The sequence below is a fragment of the Balearica regulorum genome, chromosome 9 (genome assembly GCF_011004875.1).
Source record: "Balearica regulorum gibbericeps isolate bBalReg1 chromosome 9, bBalReg1.pri, whole genome shotgun sequence".
NCBI classification, from domain to species: Eukaryota; Metazoa; Chordata; class Aves; order Gruiformes; family Gruidae; genus Balearica; species Balearica regulorum.
In genome coordinates this window covers 14,117,752-14,123,889 of record NC_046192.1, presented here as the reverse complement: position 1 = coordinate 14,123,889, position 6,138 = coordinate 14,117,752, and the positions used below count along the sequence as shown (strand labels likewise).

At 38.6% G+C, this 6,138-nt stretch overlaps 1 long non-coding RNA gene across 2 annotated transcripts in view; it reads left to right on the top strand.

Annotated features, from left to right (window-relative positions):
- Window positions 1-555: 555 nt before the first annotated feature.
- Window positions 556-6,138, top strand: part of LOC142602925 (uncharacterized) — a 72,874-nt gene continuing 67,291 nt past the window's right edge. For both annotated transcript variants that reach the window (XR_012836779.1, XR_012836780.1), the window contains exon 1: window positions 556-626. This is a non-coding gene — a long non-coding RNA (uncharacterized LOC142602925). The remainder of the gene's footprint in view (window positions 627-6,138) is intronic.

The following is a 6,138-nucleotide window of genomic DNA, read 5'->3' as shown; positions in this document are numbered from 1 at the left end:
TGGTTGCCAGGCAGCCGAGTTGTCTTGACATGGTGGTTAGTTTCCTTTTCATCGAGTGACAACAGTGAAATGAAAGAAGTTTTGAAAAACTTGATAATGGTTTTCAAAGGAGGAGGATAATTGGTGGGGCTAGCTTGTGCGGCTCTGTGTGGAAACTTTCGTCTGCAGTAAGGGAAGACTGTCACTAAAAATTTAAACTCTTGTACACAAACTTGACCTGGAATCTTCTCCAGGTTTTCACTGGTTCATTTGTAGAACACTTCTCTCAGCCCAAGGGGTGCTGGGATGAAAGTGTTAGGACAGATGGGTAAAGCCCCAAAGGAAGAAAAGAATCAATAGTTGTGATTTAATCCATCAGTGAAAGGGAGGAATTAAGTAAAATCTTTAAAATGGGGAATTTGTAAAAGATCTTTTGATAGTACCTATAGCTGAAAATAATTTATCATCTGATCGCTGTTGAAAGTTAATGGCATTTGGACTTAGAAAAGCATATTTTTGACACATTTGCCAGATACTAAGCAATCTTCCTGCTGTTATTTTTTATATTCTCCAGATAATAGATAATTTAATTCAAACAAATTTCCCCGAGATGACAAAAACCTAAAGCATAACAAGATGATCGCAAGGTAAGCTTTTGCTGCTGCTGTTAATAATGCAAAAACTAATGGCACATTAATATTAATAATCATATAAGTTGATATGAAGTAATATTTGTGTTAAACTGTTATAAAAGTCAAATGTATGCATAGCTGTCCATATCATTCATTTGTTAAAAGAAATGGGGGGGTGGGGGGGAGCTCAGCAAAATGTACCCATAATGAAAGAAGGGACCAATTAGGGTTGGATTAACATTCATGGTTATTTACAGTTGTTTTTGTACTTGTTCTTGTGCTCTGACTTCCTAAAATTTCACAACCCAAAGATTTAGAAAAATGGGGTTGTTTAGACGCGAGGTGCAATGAAGTGGCTGCAGCCATTGTGCAGACACCACCTCTCTCATTATACCCTCTCAATCAACACTCGGCACACAGGAAACCGCAATAAAGCCCATCTGCCACGGTTAATCTGCAGGCAAACCCACACCCATGTCTGTGCCCGTTACTCTCCAGCCTTATTATTCTCAGATCCAAAGCTTCATAAGGGATCAGCCAAAGTCCATTAAAGTAAATAATAGCTAGAAATGACAGGCTTAGCAAGGATTGGGAGGAAGTTGAAGACCAATCTGAGCTGTGAGCTCTGATTAATAGAGAAAAGCATTAGGAGAAAAGGGGAGAAAAATGACCTCAGCCTGCTCCAAAGAATTCCTGAACCTTGGTTGTTAGGGCAAGTGCTACCATCTGAGACGTTAGTGATCCTTGAATTTCCTTCACTTTGATGCAGCTCAAATGGGAAAATTTTGAAGGTTCAGCAAGGCCCCAGACCTCAGCTGGAAAGCCGTCTGGAGTCAACCCTGTCAAAATTCTCTTGTGGAAAAGAAAGCCTTTATTAGCTAGATTGCAACAAAAAACTCACAGCCTCTAATAAGAGAAGAATGCATGCTATAGATTGCATATACATTAATTATTAGAGGGTATTTAATTGTTCTCATCTGTATCCAAACGTATGCAAAAGATCTTTTAAAATACTGGCCAGAGTGTGTTTAAAAAAAAAAAAAAAAAAGGGCACACAAAACCAAAACACGTTCTCATACTGTTTTTCTTTGTTCAACTTCATTTTTAATAGACGATTCAGTTCATTGACAATTGATAGAATACCCTGCTTGGGAGGACTGGTAGATAACGTTGATGCTTGCGAGGATGTTGCATGTAATGTTTGCTCTCCATTATCTCAGCTGTGTACATGAACAGATTATAAAGAAACCAACACCAAGTCAACCCTGCATAAGGATTTCTTTTTCTAGTGCTAAAGAAAATCACTGCTCTAAAAACAGGAACTTGGGCAGTGTGAAAATATTTTTTGCTGTTTCTTTGCATAAATTTCCTACCTCTCTTCCAAGTATACGGTTGGAATATGCTTTATTTTGATTACTGGGGAGCATGAACAGTCATTTACTATTCATCCTAGCACCTACTTTTACTGCTTTTTAAAAATCCGTTGTGCAATTAAGATGCATGTGCCACTGCACCATTGCAACTTCAGCTGAGCAAACCCCTGACAATAAGGAGCTTGTAAGTGATTTTAGATATAGTGAAGAAATCAGCATTGAACTGATGAATCTCGGACAGCAACCCAAGCGAAACTATTCAGAAACATCTGGTGCAGCTGTACAGGTGTTTCTCTGTCCCTGATGATTTTTTGGGGGAAGATATTAATGATCTGAATGAGGGTTTCTTGTCAGGGCAGCTCGTGTGATGTGATACATTCCTTCTAAAAGTTTATGTTACAGTATGCAGTTTTCATAAACAAGATGGAGAGGGTGGTGGTTAAAATGATGACGCTGCCATGATATTGCTGATAACTTAGCTGATGCCCTGCTTGTGTGCACGTGATGCAATTTTCATATTTTAATCTTAAGTAGAACCAGAAATGACAATTATGAAAAGACAAAATAGATACCACCAACAGCTGTAATTGCTATCTACACTGCTCAAGGATGGGCAAAAGACACAGTAAATCAATATTAAGATCTCTACATATGCAGGTATCACAACGAGGACATCATATAACATCATTATAAGAAAATCCTAATAAAATTTGGACAGTTATTCCAAAGAATACATGATGAACATGGAGCGTGTGTGTGCAGCTAACTAGTTCTCTGTAGTTTCAGCTGATGTTTTAAGAGAAAAGAAATTCCTGCCTGGATAAAAGCATAAGTGTCTTTCCATAGGAAAAAAACAAAACAAAACAAACAAAAAAAACCCCACCCCACCAAACACCATGTATTTTAGGAAAAACAATTTTTCTTTTTTTTTTTTTTAAAAAAGATGAATACCAGTGACAATGTCTTTACTAGTGACAATTTCAACGTTTTTCTGTTGGTCATGTAGGATCTATGAGATTGTGAAGGATGAAGTGGCATTGGCATTCTTTTAAAATGAATAAGCTAACATGCCTCTTTTTGTCCTGAAACGTGACATGTTTTATTTGGAACATTGGGCCTAACTGCTCAAACTGTGTGCCTTCTCAAACAATTACATATTAAAAATTAAAAATATTCCCATGTTCAAGAAAATGTACATGGTTTTCCATGGAATGGAAGCAAATAATATTATGATGCGTCTTGTGCATAAGGTTTTGTAGTAATTAAAATACAATGAAATATGAAAATGTTGAATGTAGGCAAGATCTGTATGTCACTAAATATTTGAGACACTAAGATAACTGAAAAACAGCAATAAACAAACTGAATGTGGACAGAAAAGGCAAGCAAATGTTCTGCATACCAACTTCCTAGTAAAAGGAACAAATTACCTCCTTTGCTTTTTTAATTATTTTAAAAACAGCACTATGATATTCCAAGATAATACATAGAAAGCCTGCATATAAGGTCTGACTTCAGCTATAACCTTTTATTATCGTTTTATACAGCTATAAACTTTTCTGCTTAATATGAAAGAGAGTTAGCCCAGCATTTCTAGGCATGCATGTGATGTTGTCCAAGGTACGTTTCCTTTTGACCATGCTCAGACCTATCAAACGCAGTCTTCTGCACTCATCTTTCCACAGTATCGAAAGCGAGGATCACGTAGCACATCACAGGTACCTCTGTGAGTTTTCTGTACTTTTCTTTGCTTTAAGCAATGCAATTTTCACATATACTTCTTCTCTTGTTTCCAAGTACAAGGCTGGCTAATACTGACTATGCGTACAGTACCTTCCTCTAAGAGCTCGGCCTCACGCTGCAGATACACTTGGTTTTGAATATAGACCTAGTCCGATGAATAAGGAGGAGCCAGAACTGTTCAGCAATAATGTTTGCCATTTGTTTAATGAAGGTATAAATAATGCTATAAATTTGAATGGGTTTGGAATTCATTAGTTTACACAGGAATAGAAATAATAATCTCTCAGTAACATTCGATCAAATAATCCATCAATCAAAAGAGTCCATGGCTGGAATCAAACACTTTTCTGTCTGCAAGAATTTAAAAACAAAAACCAGATTGTGGCACTGAGTCCATGTTTCTCTGTTTATTATACAGGAACTCCAGTTTACAGTTTCCTCTGTTGTTATTGGTTAGTCTCCCTTGGATATTTTTGTGCTGGTTATACACTTAAATATATCTGCAGCCCACAGATATTCCTATAAATTTTGTTTATTTTACTCTAAGCTCCTTATTCCTTACTAGAAAGAATATTTTTCATGAAAGATTTAGTGTAGACCTTCTGCTTATAAACATGAATTTGTGCACACAGAGAAAGAGATTTGCCCAATTTCAAAATACAGAGAGAACAACAACTTGTACTCTTCTTCACTTTGTATGCAGTTCACCAAAAAGCGGTGTGGGTTTTTTCCTGTAAACCACCAGAAGATTGTATTTGCTATAGCACGGTCCACAGAATGATGTCACCTCATGTTTTGTGTAACACCTGGCATGTTGCAAAATCCCATATATGTTACACATAACTGGCCAGTTTTAACGAGCGACTGTCTGGGTCTGTTTCAGTACGGTGCAAATGTACAAACTGCGGTTCTGGCTAAAGTTTACTTCTTTTAGTGATTTTCTGGAGGAAAAAGCAGCCTATGCTGGTAAAATGATAATGCTGTATAATTTTAATAGCAACAATTTTCCCTCCTCAGTGAATAGATACTGCATGAAAATGGAAATCTATCAATTCCAACCAAAAGCTAATGACACTAAAATTTTCTGGGCAACCTTCGGCGTAATTTGGGGAAGTTAGGGCCAATTCCCTAGCCATAAGGCATCTCTGGCCTTTACGTTCCCTAGCGTTTTTGACACCCATCACCTCAGGGAGCCAATTCTCACTTAGCCCTATTTACTTGTCGCAAAAGCCCCATTTCTCATTCTATTACACCGCAAGTGGTAAACGCAAAGCCCTTCTCTTCCTTTTTTCCTTATCCCCACTAGCAGAGAGCTTGCGCAGGGCATTATCGCTAGAACCATCAGGAGCTTTTGCATCTGCTCCCTTCCTGAAATAGAAGGGAAATAGAAATATTTGGCCCCGAGATAATTTATTTATATGGGAACAGAAACTTGGTTTAGAGGATCCGTGTCAAGGACTCCCGTGAGTCTTTTAGACACCCCAGGATTACCTCCAAGAGAGCAGGGACTTCATTTCTACTGTAAACACGCTCGCAGTTCACCACAAACATGTCAATAATGGTAACAAATAGCCCCACTATGTCTCATACATCGAGAGCCAGGGGAAGTGTGTGAAAGCTATTTTTAGAGATGAAGCAGGAAGACTCATTTTACGTTGTAACGCAAAGATTAATAAGAACAGAAATTTTTTAAAAATTGTACTCAAGTGTGAGGGGGTAGCATATCAAAAATCTGCGGTAGTAAAGGGGGAGAAATAGGAGAAGCGAAGTGCTGTTTATCCTGCCATTATCTTTCCAGTCTGTGTTTCTTTGGACAGTAATCACGGGACCCAGATGCTGAGGGTAAGTGATATTTTCCCACAAGCAGTTTCTGGCTCGTTGGCGGCTTTTGCAGGCAGTTGTGTTGGCAGCCTTGGAGCTGCCTCTGGCTCTGGATTGTGGCTCTGCGCTTGATGGGCTGCCTGGGCTGCCCTGTGCTGCTGGATGCCATTTCCCTCTGTCAGCCCATGGGCTCTCTGGAGCTTTGCACTGCACAAATCCCCTGAGAAACGGATAAATGGGCTCTCCTGAGGCAGAAAGGGAATCTGTTTCCTGGCTGTTGTAGACATTAGGTGAATTACTACTTCAGGTACTCGGGAAAACTCCGTCCATTTTGCAATTTTTGACTTCCCTGAGCTGTAATATTGGTCACAAACGCACAGCTAGGTACAAGCCCAGGTGTTAGTCCCAGCTTGTTCCCCCACCCCACCTTTTTTTTTTTTCTTTTGAGTAGAAAAAGACAAGTTCTGTACTTCAGGCAGAAATGTTAGGTTTTTTTCTTGTTGTTGTTCCCCCAGATTACCTGTAATTCAATCATGCTTTAAAACAAAAAGTATACAAATTAATCTATTTGTAAGTCATTCTGCATATTC